We start from the raw sequence: 19,268 nt of genomic DNA on the forward strand, positions 1-19,268 counted from the left end.
TGGCCATTGAATTTGTTACGCGGCGTGCCTAGGTGTAATTGTTCATGCACTGCAGAGTTTTTACAAGTCTCTGCTGTGGTTAGTGCAATAACTACTTCCAAGCGCAACCACTTCAAAATCGAAAAGGCCATGATGTCTAAAATACTTGACATCTGCCTTAATGTTATCCGATCGTTACCGTATTTTGAAACGTCGTAACATCTTATATAACGAGTGGCTAATTTCAGCGCAATGACGGAAGAAGATTGAACACTGAAGTTACTGACCTACTTTCCAAAAAGAAAAAAACCCGCACTTCACGGTGCAGCCAGCGTCAATATGCTGTCATCTCGGAGTGAACCAAGAGCAGGGTGCAGCTCTTTTCTGCCTACAATTTGCCCATCGCCCCACGCATATTGTTCGGTGATTTCTGCAGTCACTGCTCGTTAATAAATTAATTTCTCTCCATCCTGAGTCCGACGATGCTTCTGTTTGAGCGAAAGGCTGCGACGTGCCAAGCATAGCAAACGAATCACATCCGCGCCACAGGAACCTCACCTCCCTGCCGCAGATTTCTCTTGGCTCCGTTCCTTGGACCCGCGCCTGTCTCCTCCCACAGGAGCCAGAAAAAGGTCACAGATGTTTGGAAAAATATTTAGGTCAGTGGATCATTTCCTCCTCTTCCAGTCATAGAGGTTTGCGTTCTGCGACAGGGGGGTAACAAATTATAATCCGGTTTGAGTGCAACACAGAGAGAGAGAAAACAACTCTGACCTATTTAACGTTTATTTATCCCAATTTTTGTATCAGTTTTCCTCGATCGGCACTTTATACGAAGAGTGACCGAATTGCATTGATTATATAACCAGTTCTTTTTTAAATGCGTTTCTGTCATTTAATAGTTTCTGTGGTGATTCTATAGTCTGCGGATTTCACTGTTTTCGTTGCCCAGGTTTAGTTCCGTGCCTTGAGATGCGTTTACAACATGCGATACACCGAGAAGAGACCATGTAGGAGCCCGGGTTTGATGCTCAGCCGCAGCCGCCCGGTGGTGCCCAGTGGCCGCGCGCCGATCGCCTCACCTGACAGCAGCAGCGAGTGGCCCATGTGGAGACACACGGCAAGTGCCAGCAGCGGCAGGAGGTAACCTCAGCCACTCACTCACTCTCTCCTGTACTGCCCGCTTCTGCTTCCCGAGAAAAACAACTTTCAGAGCGGCTGTGTAGATTTAAGCGGGACTTTTAGCTTAATGTTATACAAACGGCCATTATCTGTTGCTTTTGTGTGTCACATCGTTCCTATTATTTCATGACTTTGTGTGGGCGCTTTTGAGAACATTAATTATTGGTTCCCTTTGATTATTGAGTGTCTTCAACAACTTTGAAAACACGTTAATCCACGCCTAGCTGTTGCTTTGTGAATTTTGAATGCTGAATGTCATGATAAAATTACAGTAATGCGTGCAACTTTTTCTGTACTTTTCCTATTCTCTAAAAAACGTAACACAAGTTACTATATTTCTGGTGCAGATGCGATTCCCTTCCCCGGGTTGTTTTTTTGTTCATGGCTTGCGCAAATGGATGCGTTTCTGAACAACAGCAACTTGCATTTACATAGCACCTTTAACGTAGTAAAACGTCCCAAGAGTGCTTTACAGGAGTGTTATGAAACAAACATTTGACACCGAGCCGGAAAGTAGAAATTAGGGCAGGTGACCAAAAGCTTGGGTTTAAGGAACGTCTTGAAAGAGGAAAGAGAGGTCTGGACAGGGAGTTCCAGAGCTTGGGGGCTAGGCAACAGAAGGCATGGCCACCGATGGTTGAGTGATTATAATCAGGGAATCTCAAGAGGGCAGAATTAGAGGAGCGCTGACATCTGGGGAGAGGGGGACATTGTGGGGCTGGAGGAGATTACAGAGATAGGGAAGGGTGGGGCCACGAAGGGATTTGAAAACAAGGATGAGAATTTTGAAATCAAGGCGTTGCTTAACCGGGAGCCAATGTAGCGAGCACAGGGGTGAGGGGTGAGTGGGACTTGGTGCGACTTAGGACACGGGCAACCGAGTTTTGGATCACCTCTAGTTTACGTAGGGTAGAATATGGGAAGCCAACCAGGAGTGCTTTAAAATAGTCATGTCTAGTGGTAACAAAGTCATGAATGAGGGCTTCAGCAGCAGATGAGCTGAGGCAAGGGCACAGATGGGCGATGTTACGGAGGTGAAGCTTGTATTTAATATAAGATCTTGCTGTCAAAGTACATGCCATGGATTGAGAGCCACATTCGATTTTTGAAATGTACTCCAAATAGCTTTATAAAGCTTGCTTCAAAAATTTGTGCTTTTAACAATATAATTTTAAAGCAAATTGGGCCTCCTTTACAAGTCTATGCATGACCTATATATAAATATCACTACTGCCTTCTTATTTTATTCTAATTGCCCTTTATTTAATTATAAAATTGTATCCGTTTTAAATTTTAAAATATGTATGTTCTGTTTTGAACCTTGACTATGTTATAGTTTCATTGACATCACTGATTACAGTTAATCCTGTTCACTAATAAATGATTGCAGTAACTGTTGGTTGTTACTCTCAAAAATTAATGTGTGGCTCCCTGACCGACTAATAGGTAAAGGCACTGCCTATTGTAGACCAAAGACATGCAGTACAGAATATCTCAGTTTCAATTTAATGCTTGTGGTGGTGGACTAGCTGATCTCAACTAGGGCAGCATTGGATTGCGACAGTTAGTTTCAATACCCCTGGGCCAGAAAAGGGGAGAATAAGCCAAGGTTCCCAAAACTGATTGCTATTCAGTGGCCTGTATGAGAAAGTGTGTTTGGATATTGGGTGAGGAGATGATCAGGCTTAGTTGTAATGCTGTTCACTGTCAAGTAGTCTATTGACAATAACAGCCAAGGTTCACATGAGAACCTGGGCGAGGCACTGTGGCGTTCATAGAACCATGTTTGGGAGAGGAGGAAAGAAATAGGAAGAGAACTGATCATGTAAGTATTTTATAGTTTATGTAACACTTTGTTCTGCAATATTTGCAGAATTTCACCATAGTTTTTTTTCCTAGCATAGAGGTAGCTTTTTGTCTTCATTTCCTGGGTGTCAACTGGTGGAACGGATCACCTGTCCGTTCTAGAGCTTGCCTGATTTTCATTTCCATTGTGGAAATGAAATGAAAATCATACGGGTTCACCACACATGAATTTACTGCCCAGGCAGTGAAGCCCAAAATTTACCCCATTATATATTTGGGTTTTACTGCATTGTTTTGTTGTAGGGTGCACTGAAGGTGTAGTCCCAGGGGCATATACGGCAATCTAACAGGTTGGCTATGCCATTGCTAAGTTAGTTAATATATTTTTGCCTTAAATTTTGGAATAATGGGTTATTGTACTACCTATATCATCATCATCATAGGCAGTCCCTCGGAATCGAGGAAGACTTGCTTCCACTCTTAAAATGAGTCCTTAGGTCGCTGAACAGTCCAATACGAGAGCCACAGTTCCTGTCACAGGTGACATGATAGTCGTTGAGAAAAAGGGTGGGTGGGACAGGTTTGCTGCATGCTCTTTCCGCTGCCTGCACTTGATTTCTGCATGCTCTCGGCGATGAGACTTGAGATGCTCGGCGCTCTCCCAGATGCACTTCCTCCACTTAGGGCAGTCTTTGGCCAGAGATTCCCAGGTGTCAGTGGGGATGTTGCACTTTTTCAGGGAGGCTTTGAGGGTGTCCCTGTAACGTTTCCTCTGCCCACCTTTGGCTCATTTGCTGTGAAGGAGTTCCGAGTAGAGCGCTTGCTTTGGGAGTCTCGTGTCTGGCATGCGAACGATGTGGCCTGCCCAGCGGAGCTGATCAAGTGTGGTCAGTGCTTCAATGATGGGGATATTGGCCTGGTCAATGACAATAATGTTGGTGCATCTGTCCTCCCAGGGGATTTGTAGGATATGTTTCTTGTTTCTTGTATATATGTTTCGTGGTCCCCCTCCCCTACTTCGTAAATTGTTTATCTTTGCTACGTCCTCAGTTTTGTCCATTCCATATACCATTCCATGACAGAGGGTGTTCAGGCAACTTTCACAAAGGTATACACTTCACTTCACTCTTGTTGGCATTTATGCTTCTTCACTAATTATTTATCATTTCGAGCAAATGCTTAGTGAAAAACTGTGGAAAATGGACTTTACTACACTATGTGCAGCATTAATTCATAATGCTACTGGATCATGTACAGATAAATTACTGTTAAACAGGATTGATATTACCATACATTATTAATCTTACTGATAGATTTTGCTAAGTGAAAGATAGGTATAGAATCATAGAATGATACAGCACAGAAGGAGGCCATTCGGTCCACCGTGCCTGTGTTGGCTCTTTGAAAGAGCTATCCGATTATTCCCACTCTCCTGCCCTTTCCCCATAGCCCTGCAAAATTTCCCCTTTCATGCAGATATCCAATTCCCTTTTGAAAGTTATTAATTAATCTGTTTCCACCACCCTTTCAGCAGTGCATTCCAGATCATAACACCTCACTGGGTAAAAAAAAGGCTGTAACTATTTGCAACACCAAAGTTCTGATTGGTCCCCTTGGAGGGCACAACCAGATTTCTGATTGGAGGACAAGACGTACCCAGCAGTTTGTCTGGAATGTGTAATTAGATCCTGCCTGCCTGAGTAATCAAGTACTTTGCAATGTGTAATATGATCCATTCATTGTGACAGCCAGGGCCAGAGCTCAACAGTACAGTTACCCGCCTCCAAATTATTACAGAGCTTCAATGAATTAGGAATTGGTTGGCTAATAAATATAGTAATACATTCTATTTGACATTGTTGGGAAATACGCAGTGAAACTGGCATCTCATAGCATTCATGCCAGTATACAAAGTGCATCATAACACCTCACTGGGTAAAAAAAAGGCTGTAACTATGAAAGTAAACTAGCGCAAAATATAAAAACAGATAGCAAGAGTTTCTATAGGTATATAAAAAGGAAAAGAGTGGCTAAAGTAAATGTTGGTCCCTTAGAGGATGAGACCGGGGAATTAGTAATGGGGAACATGGAGATGGCAGAAACTCTGAACAAATATTTTGTATCAGTCTTTACGGTAGAGGACACTAACAATATTCCGACAGTGGATAGTTAGGAGCTATAGGGGGGGGAGGAACTTAACACAATCACAATCACTAAGGAGGTGGTACTCAGTAAGATAATGGGACTAAAGGCAAATAAATCCCCTGGACCTGATGGCTTGCATCCTAGGGTCTTAAGAGAAGTAGCGGCAGGGATTGTGAATGCATTAGTTGTAATTTACCAACATTCCCTGGATTCTGGGGAGGTCCCAGCAGATTGGAAAACTGCAAATGTAACGCCCCTAATTAATAAAGGAGGCAGACAAAAAGCAGGAAACTATAGACCAGTTAGCCTAACCTCTGTGGTTGGGAAAATGTTGGAGTCCATTATTAAAAAAACATTAGCAGAACATTTGGAAAAACAAAATTCGGTCAGGCAGAGGCAGCATGAATTTATAAAGGGGAAGTCATGTTTGACAAATTTGCTGGAATTCTTTGAGGATGTAACGAACAGGGTGGATAAAGGGGAACTAGTGGATGTGGTGTATTTGGACTTCCAGAAGGCATTTGACAAGGTGCCACATAAAAGGTTACTGCACAAGATAAAAGTTCATGGGGTTGGGGGTAATATATTAACATGGATAGAGGATTGGCTAACTAACGGAGAACAGAGAGTCGTGATAAATGGTTCATTCTCTGGTTGGCAACCAGTAACTAGTGGGGTGCCGCAGGGATCAGTGCTGGGACCCCAACTATTTACAATCTACATAAACGACTTGGAAGAAGGGAGTGAGTGTAACGTAGCCAAGTTTGCGGATGATACAAAGATGGGAGGAAAAGCAATGTGTGAGGAGGACACAAAAAATCTACAAAAGGACATAGACAAGCTAAGTGAGTGGCCAAAAATTTGGCAGATGGAGTATAATGGAAAGTGTGAGGTCATGCACTTCGGCAGAAAAAATCAAAGAGCAAATTATTATTTAAATGGAGAAAGATTGCAAAGTGCCGCAGTACAGCGGGACCTGGGGGTACTTGTGCATGAAACACAAAAGGATAGTATGCAAGTACAGCAAGTGATCAGGAAGGCCAATGGTATCTTGGCCTTTATTGCAAAAGAGATGGAGTATAAGAGCGGGGAAGTCTTACTACAGCTATATTACTATACCTTAATTGGTGAGGCCACACCTGGAATACTGCGTGCAGTTTTGGTTTCCATATCTACGAAAGGATATACCGTATATACTCGCGTATCCTACGATCTCACGTATCATGCGACCCCTAAATTTTCGTCCCCAAAACATGATTTTATCATATATCTCATGTATCATGCGAGTCACTTTTTTGAGATACCAGATGCCACTAGGCTAGGCTTTCAAACAAGTTTAACAAGTACCCAACACGTAACAAGTACCCTAACACATAACAATGATCGAATACAGACCTTAACAACCGAATCATGAAACATCGAGTGGATTCTGTTGTGAAAGCTGTTCGCGAATCGAACACCGATACAGCAATCATTCCAGCTGGCTTGACTAGCGTCGTTCAGCCACAGCCTCTACTGTGTTTGCGGGTAAAAGAAGCATGGGCTGAGATAGATGGAGCCTCTAATAATGCAGCAAACTTCAGAGGGAGTTGTGGGTGGCGATCTCTAGACCACAGCAAAGATACAGTACAAGTGACAATAGAGGCTGCAATCCAGCCCAGGAGATACCTGCCGAGATTCAGTGTGGATACGGTCTGCTTAACAGCCTAACAGCCTAATCTTGGCCAGCACTTCACACCCGCAAATTTTGTATCTCGCGTAAGATGCGACCCCCCAAATTTAGGTTACAATTTAGGTCTTCAAAAGTCGCATGATACTCGAGTATATACGGTACTTGCTTTGGAGGCAGTTCAGAGAAGGTTCACTAGGTTGATTCCGGGGATGAGGGGGTTGACTTATGAGGAAAGATTGAGTAGGTTGGGCCTCTACTCATTGGCATTCAGAAGAATGAGAGGTGATCTTATCTAAAAGTATAAGATTATAAGGGGGGCTTGACAAGGTGGATGCAGAGAGGATGTTTCCACTGATGGGGGAGACTAGAACCAGAGGGCATGTTCTTAGAATAAGGGGCCGCCCATTTAAAACAGAGATGAGGAGTAATTTCTTCTCTCAGAGGGTTGTAAATCTGTGGAATTTGTTGCCTCAGAGAGCTGTGGAAGCTGGGACATACAATACATTTAAGACAGAAATAGATAGTTTCTTAAACAATAAGAGGTTATGGGGAGCAGGCAGGGAAGTGAAGCTGAGTCCATGATCAGATCAGCCATGATCTTATTGAATGGCGGAGCAGGCTCGAGGGGCCGTATGGCCTACTTCTGTTCCTATTTCTTATGTTCTTACATTTTTATCTGTTTTGAACTGTGTGCTCCAAACTCATAAAAACATAGACACCCATTGAACAGGCATTGGTTATGTGTTGCTATGAGTTCAGAGGAACTGAAACGGAAACAAGATGTGAATTATAAGCTGACTTCTAAATCCCAAATAATGGCTTTCATCTACGTTCAGATATTGCAGCAAAATTTGGAGGTTATTTTTAAAAACTCTGCTCTCCTATCTGTCCTGCCCCATCTGAAATGCTGAAATGATGGCAAGCTGCTACTATTGGCTTCATTTGGGCAATATCATAATTGTTCATTCTAAATCCATTACTGTTAATTTTATAGTCCCTACCAAATGCCTCCACAGAAAAACATGACCAATGCAAAACAGATATTTTAAATGATTTAAACCACAGTTAAATTACAAATAAATGAGCCTGTGTAGAATATCCAACCCACTCCCCCAATCATTCAGTTAATTAAATGTGATTAACAGAGCCATACAGACCAGAAGATCAGAGGTTCGATTATCAGTGTGTGCTGAGTTAGCTGAACTTAGTTAGAGCACTTCAATTAGAGCACTACAGTTCATAGTAGCTGCCGGTGGGGGAAGATCAGACCACCCTTGGCCAACTGCCCAATTGCAGGTAAATGGCGGGGAGGAGGTTTTGGGAGGATCTCTCATTGGAAGCGGGGATTCTCAGCACGGGAGGCTGTGATTTTTCTTGTGGGCCCAGAAGAACACACCAACTCCTGTCCGCAGAAATAAAAATTCACTTATCTTGAAGCCTCTTTGTCCTTCCCACCAGCTGCAAACCTGCTTCAGCCTGGTGGGAAAGCCACGGCTACTTCCCCGCACAGGTCCCAATTAAAATGCTATTGGGGTCCTAATGACATCATAGGACCCGATTAACATTTATGCAAGAGGCTTCTGCCTGAGACTGGCGGGCGCCTCATCCACCACCAAAGCCAGTGTCGTTAAAATCAGAGCTGATTGGGAAAAGAGCAGGAAATGGAGCCATTCTATTTTAACTGCTTGCCTGTTCCATTCGTGCCCAATGGGGAGAGTTAAAATCCCCCCAATATCTCTTTTATATTGTAGATATTCAGCGTTATATAATATAAGCTCATGAGATTCAGTATTACGCAAAGTGTTAATTTCATAATTTTCAGTACTATTCACTGGAAATGTGATTTGGAAAACAGGAAAATAAAGTTGAATTCTCAAGAAGTTTGAAATTACCTTAAAAGATTTATGTTAATGTGTCAGCACAGTTCTGTATAGCAATATAGCTGCTGACTAGCTGTGGATGCTCATTGTCCCTCACTGAATGCCATTAGAAGCAATTTTGCATGTTTTATTGCATTATGTTAGACAATTCCTTTTCCTTTCCCTGTTCAGAGGAGAAAACTCATGCTAACCCTGTACCTTGCCTGCATAAGAATATGGAAAACATATTTTACAAGCTTGTATTCCAGCCATTACATAACCCCCCCCCCCCCCCCCGCCTACATTTGTAAGGCTTTTAGTGCTTGTACAATGATGTTACTCCACAGAGAAACCCCTGCAGTTCTTCCTCAAGCAGTAATTTTCAACACATAGGCGCTAACACAGGTCTCTGTTGATTATTAACATGAAAATACCTACTCAATGACCATTATCTGTAAGACAAAATTTAAATTCTGGAGCTGATATTATTAATACTTCCCTGACTGCCTTGTACTTAAAGACACTGCATTACGTCTATGTGAACTAGAAATTGATATATACACTAAAATAACATTATATACTAATCAATGACTATATATACCGGATGTGTATAAACAGCAACTGAACCAGTTTCATGCTAAACATTAGCTATTGAGATCTCCAAAGAAAGACTAAATTGCCAAGTGCATGATGTTTTTGAAGTCTTGATAGCAATTTGGATTAAAATAGGTTTTTGTGTCCTAACTTTCACAACCCCATCCACATCTATATTTGAGAACATAGGATTTGTTTCTAATACTGTATATGTAATTTTATTACTGCAGAATAATTGAAAATCTTTTAATATTAATTTCACTTTACTTACAGTGATTACTTTTACTGTTCTCTATTATTTAGGATTTGTATATCTGTATCCTTCCCAGGTAACCTCACAGTGTTCCTGCATTCAAATCAACATTACATGAAGTTAAATGACGGTTAAATTACAGACATTAAGGAATAACAGAGACTTAAGGAAGACAATTTGAGCAGTGAGGTAATGGAGATAGTTGGTAAGTTAGTGGTGAAGTCTAGGCAATTATTTTCTGTTTTGTTTTACTACCATTGCAATGTACATTTTTTACAAAATTCTCTTTAAAAAAGAAATGTATTTCACAGCTGAACAATTGTTATACTACAAGCATTTAATTTAAGCTATAGCTTCCGTTTGTCAGCATTATATGAGGTAATTAATAGTTCCTGTGCTGATTAACTGCCAAGATGTTTAATAAAACCTACAACTAATTTATATAATCCTGATAAAAAGGAGTTTAAGGCTCTACTATAGAATGTAAAGATTTCATTTTGTTATGCTTGAAAATTGATTAATTATTTGAAAATGTTATTGATTATTCTGATGTCACAATAGAATGATGCTGGATATTTTAATTTTTAAAAATGCCACAGTTTTCACTTTGAGTTATATATTAGGTACTTTTTTGGGACAAGTGTATCACACAGTTAATATCAATGACATGACCCAGTATCTGTATTGTGTCTGGCCTTCAATTATATCATGTTGTATAATGCACATGTAAATGGAGGAAATATGCAAATACATAATGGCCCGGATTTTACGGTCAGCGGCGAAGCAACGGCATCGCAGCTAACCTCAAAAAAGGCTGCCCACAAAGAATTAGTGGGCTCTGTAGTGGTAGTTTCCCTTATTACGTAGTGAAGTTCATTCTGGCGCCATGAAGGAATTGAATGTAATATCTCCCAAGTTTGCAGACGACACTAAACTGGGTGGTGGTGTGAGCTGTGAGGAGGATGCTAAAAGGCTGCAGGGTGACTTGGACAGATTAGGTGAGTGGGCAAATACATGGCAGATGCAGTATAATGTGGATAAATGTGAGGTCATCCACTTTGGGGGCAAAAACACGAAGGCAGAATATTATCTGAATGGCGGCAGATTAGGAAAAGGGGAGGTGCAACGAGACCTGGGTGTCATGGTACATCAGTCATTGAAAGTTGGCATGCAGGTACAGCAGGCGGTGAAGAAGGCAAATGGTATGTTGGCCTTCATAGCAAGGGGATTTGAGTATAGGAGCAGGGAGGTCTTACTGCAGTTGTACAGGGGCTTGGTGAGGCCTCACCTGGAATATTGTGTTCAGTTTTGGTCTCCTAATCTGAGGAAGGACGTTCTTGCTATTGAGGGAGTGCAGCGAAGGTTCACCAGACTGATTCCAGGAATGGCTGGACTGTCATATGCGAGACTGGATCAACTGAGCCTTTATTCACTGGAGTTTAGAAGGATGAGAGGGGATCCCATAGAAATGTATAAGATTTTGACGGGACTGGACAGGTTAGATGCAGGAAGAATGTTCCCGATGTTGGGGAAGTCCAGAACCAGGGGACATAGTCTTAGGATAAGGGGTAAGCCATTTAGGACTGAGATGAGGAGAAACCTGTAGAATTCCCTGCCGCAAAGAGTTGTTGATGCCAGTTCATTGGATATATTCAAGAGGGAGTTAGATATGGCCCTTATGGCTAAGGGGATCAAGGGGTATGGAGAGAAAGCAGGAAAGGGGTACTGAGGGAATGATCAGCCATGATTTTATTGAATGGCGGTGCAGGCTCGAAGGGCCAAATGGCCTGCTCCTGCACCTATTTTCTATGTTTCTATCTATAGGGGATCTCTGGCATCTCGGAACGATGAAGTCATCAAGCAGGCTGAGCTGCCAATCAGATTGAAGAATTCTTATAGACAACAAACAGGAAGTAAAAAACACTGATTATCATTCACTATTTAATCATTTTACAGATTGGGACATACTCATGGGATTAAGGTAGAAGCTAAAATGTCATAAAAAAATGTTTTAAAAATATTGCAGTGGACAATAACACCGAACGACCAGCGTTCGCTATCATCACCCTTTGAAACTGACCGCAACTCAGGATGTAGCACATGCACATCCTAACGTGGAAATCCTGAAGTGCAGTCGGTGATTTACTGCTCCGACACTGGCTGTGGTATGGCACCACCTCCCCACAGCCTGCAATCAGTTTAACTGTCAAATCATGGAAAATGATGAAAACTTTGACTCTTCTGCAGTAATACTGCTATTAAATACTCCATTAAAAGTTAGACCCTTTCAGATTAGGTGTAACTGTGATTTTAACAACGTATTGACTGCTAAAGTAAGTTTATGGCCCTGAAAAATGAATTTAAATTTTGTGGCATGTCAAATTTATCCATTTTAAAATAAAAACATTATTTTAAGAAACTTAAAAAAAAATTGTTCACCTTTATTTCAGGTTTGCCTTTTCCCATGTGAGAGCCGCAATCTTTGTTTTGCTCATTCTAACACTTTCTGGTTCGCTGTTTGTGAGAATTCTGCATTTTGATTGGCTGCTTAGCTTGTTGACGTCACAGCAGCTCATGTTAGCGATTCCCCATTAACTTGCATTGACCTCAATTATCGTCGGAAAAGCCGAACTTCCCGTCACAGAGATCGCAAGATCTTTGTGGGAAGCTTACTTCGGGGCCAGCAGCAAACGCCTTTGCCTTGCCACTGACCACAAATTATGGGCCATTATTTTAAAAATCTGCGGCATTTTTATCATGAAATGGAGTGAATGATGCTCCAGAATTATTTAATCCATTTTTCAGGGCCAGATGGGTTGTTCAGCAGTAATTATGACTTAGTATGCCGTTAAAAACTTAGTTACACCTCATTCAACAAAGCTTAACTTTTTCAATGTTTTTTTACAGTGAACATAGAGCGTAAAAAGTTAAAGTTCACATAAATTCACTGATTCTGTGTTGCTTGCATTGCGAAGACTGCAACAGCGCACCCTGTGGAGGAGCAGGATATTACTGACAGAAACTTCTGAATTTCTGCGTTTAACTGCGCATGTGCGGACGCCAGAAGTTGCTGCCAGTTTTACACAGTAATGACGGCGAATGCTGACAGCCTCGCCATCATTACAACTGCACATTCTGGGCCAATGGCTATATTAGTGATCATTTTTATGATCAATTATTTACAGTGTTTTATTAATCATAATATATAAGTTGTAATAGTAATAAAAATGTTGTGTATCTATAAAGCATGCACTCCCATGTTTCGCCACCAGGGAGCTCATCCCATGAAGTCCCAAGGGCTTCCAGCATCCCTTGGGAGCACTGTATATAAGCCGGCCCCTAAAGCCTGTTCCTCACTCTGGAGTGTCTTATTAAAGACTGAGGTCACTGTTACTTTAACCTCCCTGTGTGCAGCCTCATCTGTGTTAGGAACACAATAACTGGCGCCAAGAATATGAATCCAACGCAAAGATGCAGCAAACTGTGGGCATCCTGGAGAAGTTCTCAGAGGCTGAGGACTGGGAAGTCTATGTCGAACGGCTAGACCAGTACTTAGTAGCCAACGAGCTGGACGGTGAAGGAAGCGCTGCAAAAAGGAGAGCGTTCCTCATCACAGTCTGCGGGGCACCGACCTACAGCCTCATGAAGAATCTTCTGGCTCCGGTGAAACCCACAGATAAGTCGTATGAGCACCTGTGCACACTGGTTCGGGAACATCTTAACCCGAGGGAGAGCGTGCTGATGGCGAGGTATTGGTTCTTCACGTGCCAGCGATCTGAAGGTCAGGAAGTGCCGACTACGTCGCCGAGCTAAGGCGACTTGCAGGACAATGTGAGTTTGATGGCTACCTGGAGCAAATGCTCAGAGACTTTTTTGTACTGGGCATTGGCCACGAGACCATCCTACGAAAACTTTAGACTGTAGAGACACCGACCTTCAGTAAGGCCATTGCGATAGCACAGGCGTTTATGTCCACCAGTGATAACACCAAACAAATCTCTCAGCACACAAGTGCTAGCAATGTTCATAAATTAACTGGAACTGTGTTTGCGAGCAGAAATGTACAGGGCAGAACCCATGAGTCTGCAACTGCCAGCAAGCCTCAGGTGACCCAGATGACTCAGAGTCCCCAACAAAGGATGAATGCAAGGCAATTCACACCTTGTTGATGTTGTGGAGGCTTCCATTCAGCCTATTCATACCGCTTCAAAGGGTATGTTTGCAAGAGCTGTGGAACAATGGGGCACCTCCAATGAGCTTGCAAACGAGCTGCAAGCTCAGCAAAACCTGCTAACCACCACGTGGCAGAGGAAGATCGGTCCATGGTAGGTCAAAGCAATTTTGAGTCTCAGAGAAAGGAGGCAGATGCTGAAGTACACGGGATGCACACATTTTTGATGAAATGTCCACCTATAATGCTAAACATAAAATTGAATAGTTTACCCCTAGCCATGGAACTGGACACTGGCACTAGCCAATCCATCATGAGTAAAAAGATGTTTGAGAGACTGCGGTGCAACAAGGCACTCAGATCAGTCCTGAGCCCCATCTATATGAAACTGAGAACGTACACCAAAGAGCTTATCACTGTCCTGGGCAGCGCCATGGTCAAGGTCACCTACGAGGGCTCGGTGCATGAGCTGCCACTCTGGATTGTCCCGGGCGATGGCCCCACACTGCTTGGAAGGAGCTGGCTGAGCAAAATCCGCTGGAACTGGGATGACATCCGAACACTATCACATGTCGATGAGGCCTCATGTACCCAGGTTCTCAACAAATTTCCTTCCCTTTTTGAGCCAGGCATCGGAAACTTTTCCGGCGCGAAGGTGCGGATCCACTTGGTCCCAGAGGCACGATCCATTCACCTCAACGCGTGAGCGGTACCTCACATGATGATGGAGAGAGTGGAAATCGAGCTGGACAGGCTGCAACGCGAGGGCATCATCTCGCCAGTGGAATTCAGTGAGTGGGCCAGCCCAATCGTCCCAGTACTCAAAAGTGATGGCACGGTCAGGATTTGCAGTGATTATAAAGTAACTCTTAATTGTTTCTCGCTACAGGACCAATACCCACTACCTAAGGCAGACGACCTATTTGCGACGCTGGCAGGAGGCAAGACCAAGCTCGACCTGACTTTGGCCTACATGACGCAGGAGCTGGAGGAGTCTTCGAAGGGCCTCACCTGCATCAACACGCACAAGGGACTGTTCATCTACAACAGATGTCCGTTTGGAATTCGGTCGGCTGCAGCGATCTTCCAGAGAAACATGGAGAGCCTACTCAAGTCGGTACCACACACGGTGGTCTTTCAGGACGACATATTGGTCACGGATCGGGACACCGCCGAGCACCTACAAAACCTGGAGGAGGTCCTCCAGCGACTGGATCGCGTAGGGCTGCGGCTGAAGAGGTCGAAAGGCATCTTCATGGCAACAGAAGTGGAGTTTTTCGGGAGAAAGATCGCGGTATTCGGCCCACAGACGCCAAGACAGAGGCTATCAGGAACGCGCCCAGGCCACAGAACATCACAGAGCTGTGGTCGTTCCTGGGACTCCTCAACTATTTTGGTAACTTCCTACCGGGGTTGAGCACCCTTTTAGAGCCCCTACATGTGTTATTGCGCAAAGCTGAGAACTGGGTATGGGGAAAAAAACAAGTAATCGCTTTTGAGAAAGCCAGAAACATTTTACGCTCCAACAAGCTGCTTGTAATGTATAACCCGTGTAAAAGACTTGTGCTAGCATGTGATGCGTCGTCGTACGGAGTCGGCTGTGTATTACAACAAGCTAACATTGCGGGGAAGTTGCAACCTGTCGCCGATGCTTCCAGGAGCTTGTCTAAGGCAGAGAGGGCCTCCAGCATGATTGAGAAAGAGGCATTAGCTTGTGTGTTCGGTGTAAAGAAAATGCATCAGTACCTGTTTGGCCTCAAATTTGAGCTGGAAACCGATCACAAACCCCTCATATCCTTGTTCGCTGAAAACAAAGGGATAAATACTAATGCCTCAGCCCGCATACAAAGTTGGGCACTCGCGCTATCAGCGTATAACTATACCATCCGCCACAGGCCAGGCACCGAGAACTGTGTGGTTGCTCTCAGTCGGCTACCATTGCCCACCACGGGGGTGGAAATGGCACAGCTTGCAAACTTGTTGATGGTGGCGCAGCCCGCAGACTTGTTGATGGTCATGGAACCATTTGAACATGATAAATCACCTGTCACGACCCACCAGATTAGGACTTGGACCAGCCAAGATCCTTTGCTGTCCCTAGTAAAAAACTGTGTACTGCATGGGAGCTGGGCCAGCAGCCCTGTTGAAATGCAAGAGCCAATCAAGCCATTCCAGTGGCGAAAGGACGAGCTGTCCATTCAGGCAGACTGCCTGTTGTGGGGTAACCGCATAGTGCTACGAAAAAAGGGCAGGGAGACGTTCATCTCGAATTTCCACAGCACACACCAGGGTATAGTAATGATGAAAGCGATAGCCAGATCCCACGTGTGGTGGCCCGGTATCGACTCTGACTTAGAGTCCTTTGTACGGCAATGCAGCGTATGTGCTCAATTGAGCAACGCGCCCAGAGAGGCAGCACTAAGTTTGTGGTCTGGCCCTCCAAACAATGGTCGAGGATCCATGTCAACTATGCGGGCCCGTTTCTCGGTAAAATGTTCCTGGTGGTGGTGGATGCTTTTTCAAAATGGATTGAATGTGAAATAATGTCGGGAAGCACCGCCACCGCCACCATTGAAAGCCTGAGGGCCATGTTTGCCACCCACGGCCTGCCTGACATACTGGTCAGTGACAATGGGCCATTTTTCACCAGTGCCGAATTTAAAGAATTCATGACCCGCAATGGGATCAAACATGTCACCTCAGCCCTGTTTAAACCAGCCTCCAATGGGCAGGCAGAGCGGGCAGTACAAACCATCAAACAGAGCCTTAAACAAGTCGCAGAAGGCTCACTCCAAACCCGCCTGTCCCGAGTACTGCTCAGCTACCGCACGAGACCCCACTCGCTCACAGGGGTGCTCCCGGCTGAGCTACTCATGAAAAGGACACTGAAAACTAGACTCTCGCTGGTTCACCCCAACCTGCATGATCAGGTAAAGCGCAGGCGGCAGCAACAAAATGTAAATGATGGTCGCGCCACTGTGTGATGGGAAATTGATCTGAATGATCCTGTGTATGTGCTAAACTATGGACATGGTCCCAAGTGGATCGCGGACACAGCCAACATACCAGAACAGACATTTGTACCGAGGCGGTCCACCAGGGAAAGAAAGGCTCCCGACCGCCTCACCTTGTAAATAATCTTCACTTCGACTTTGCGGGGGGGGGAGTGATGTGTATCTGTAAAGCATGCACTCCCATGTTCCGCCACCAGGGAGCTCATCCCCTGAAGTCCCAAGGGATCCCAGCATCCCTTGGGAGCACTGTATATAAGCCGGCCCCTAAGGCCTGTTCCCCACTCTGGAGTGTCTTATTAAAGACTCAGGTCACTGTTATTTTAACCTCCCTGTGTGCAGTCTCATCTGTGTTAGGAACATAATAAAGAATGAGTAACAGTCTTGGAGGACATGGTAGCTAATAATTGGAATATTTTGTGGTGCCATTAAAGACAAGCACATGGAGAGCTGGAATCAATTGGATTAAAGACATGAGATTTTATACATTTGATATCAGGACATTTGGGTTTTAAACATTAATGTTACAGGAATAGTTTTATATACTCCACTTGAAACAGATCTCATCCTCTTCTGCAATGAGTATCAAATTTGCACCTGTGAATATTTTGACATTAGTGGTATAAGTGATAAAAAATAATTACAAGAATAAAAGTTTCTTTGAAGACAGTTAACTTCAGTATGTCATTTATTTTGTTATTGGCGTCATCCAGATCATTGTAATATTAAATTTGCATACTATTGAAATGAAGCTATGACAATTATAAAAACAAACATAACTTCTTTCTGTATATGATTTGTTTATGAAGTCACATATATGAATTAGTCCTTACCAATTGCCAACAATAATTTCATCCTGTAATTTAAAATATCATTGCTGGTTTAGAGAGAATTCACACTTGGGAAAATGTACACGACTGGATGTGGCAGGACTGCAGAACCTTGATCTGATCTGTTGGTTGTTGGATCACTTAGCTCTGTCTATAGCATGCTGTTTCCGCTGTTAGCATGCATGTAGTTCTGTGCTGCAGCTTCATCATTTTTAGGTACGCCTGGTGCTGCTCTGGGCATGCACTTCTACACTCCTCATTGAACCAGGGTTGGTCCTCTGGTTTGATGGTAATGTTAGAGTGAGTGATATGCCAGGCCATGAAGTTATAGATTGTGGGGGAATGCATTTCTGTTGCTGCTGATGGCCCACATGGAAGCTCAGTTTTGAGCTGCTAGATCTGTTCTTAATCTTTTCCATTTCGGACAGTGGTAATGCCACACAACACGATGGAGGGTGTCCTCAGTGTGAAGATAGTTCTTTGTCTCCAACAGAACTGTGCGGTGGCCACTCCTACCAATACTGTCATGGACAGATGCCTCTGCTACAGGTAGTTGGTGAGGACGAAGCCAAGTAGGTTTTTCTCTCATGTTGGTTCTCTCACCACCTACTGCTGGCCCAGTCTGGCAGCTATGACCATCAGAACTCAGGTTCGGTCAGTAGTGGTGCTACCGAGGCACTCTTGGTGATGGACATTGAAGTCCCTCACCCAGAGTGACATTCGCATGTTGCTTCAAATTTAATCTTTAGTTGTCATATTTTCTTCTCTGAAATAGGAGTGCTAAAATCATAATATTTGTAATTTTAATGAGAATTAAAAAAATTGTGGGTCATCTCTACTTTTCTACAATTTTGCTATCATTAATGCCACAGTTCTAGCAATCTTGACATAGATACAATAATCCCTTCCTTTTTAACAAGTAGCTTTATGGCCACTGAATTCTGTTAATCAGCAGTGGAGGGCTCAGTTCCGTTGAACTATGACTCAAGAACATATTTTCAAAACATATTTCTGAACACAGCCATAGAATAGCTTGCTGATGCTCTGGTTACAAGGAATCCATGGATCTCTACTGGGACCTCAGCTTTTCACCATATATATCGATGACTTGGATGAAAGAATAGAGGGGGAGAAATTGGCCTCCTTTGCGCCTCTCGTTAGCACCTCCGGTGGGCGATAACAGGGTGCTATCGGCTTACCGACTGGGCGCGGTGAAATTACTGAAGACCGCGAACTTCCATGGCGGGTTAGCGCTGGCTCTAAAACATACCGCCTCGATCTCCTGCGCCCTGGAGATCATGACGTCATCTGGTGCGCAGCACCCCGTTATCACTCTGGATGTAAAATTTGCTTCTGTCCCCTACAGCATTGCTGGGCTTCAACAACGGCAGCTGCAGGAGATGTTGTCACCTCGGCTGGCCACTGGGTGAGCACTAATTAAAGGCAATGGTGGTCAGGTAGGCCAAAATTTTATCACCCCAGTGTGCTGTTTTTTTTTCAGGCTGCAATTGATCAGCCCTGCACTAATTTAGAGTGGGGCTGCTCTTCGCAGATCACAGGCTCGGTCACCAACCATTCCCAGCCATAGCCTCCAATTACCTCAGCATTGGCCCTTCCCATTAAGGTACTATTCTCCAAGGGAAGAATGTAAAGATACAAAAACAACAACAACCACAACCCTGTTCTTTTTTTGACACTACAATGATACATTGCTTGTGGATGATGAATTTGCAAAAGAAGAAGATTACCTCTATTGCCTTCCTCAT

At 43.7% G+C, this 19,268-nt stretch overlaps 1 protein-coding gene across 1 annotated transcript in view; it reads left to right on the forward strand.

Moving 5' to 3' along the window:
* Positions 1 to 698: 698 nt before the first annotated feature.
* The window catches only part of LOC139274793 (neuronal PAS domain-containing protein 2-like), a 238,266-nt gene continuing 219,696 nt past the window's right edge, over positions 699 to 19,268 (forward strand). The window contains exons 1-2 of the mRNA XM_070891488.1: positions 699 to 1,122; positions 9,567 to 9,695. The gene's annotated coding sequence lies outside the window, so the exon portion shown is untranslated. The remainder of the gene's footprint in view (positions 1,123 to 9,566; positions 9,696 to 19,268) is intronic.

The sequence above is a fragment of the Pristiophorus japonicus genome, chromosome 10 (assembly GCF_044704955.1).
Source record: "Pristiophorus japonicus isolate sPriJap1 chromosome 10, sPriJap1.hap1, whole genome shotgun sequence".
In the NCBI taxonomy this organism is placed as follows: domain Eukaryota; kingdom Metazoa; phylum Chordata; class Chondrichthyes; family Pristiophoridae; genus Pristiophorus; species Pristiophorus japonicus.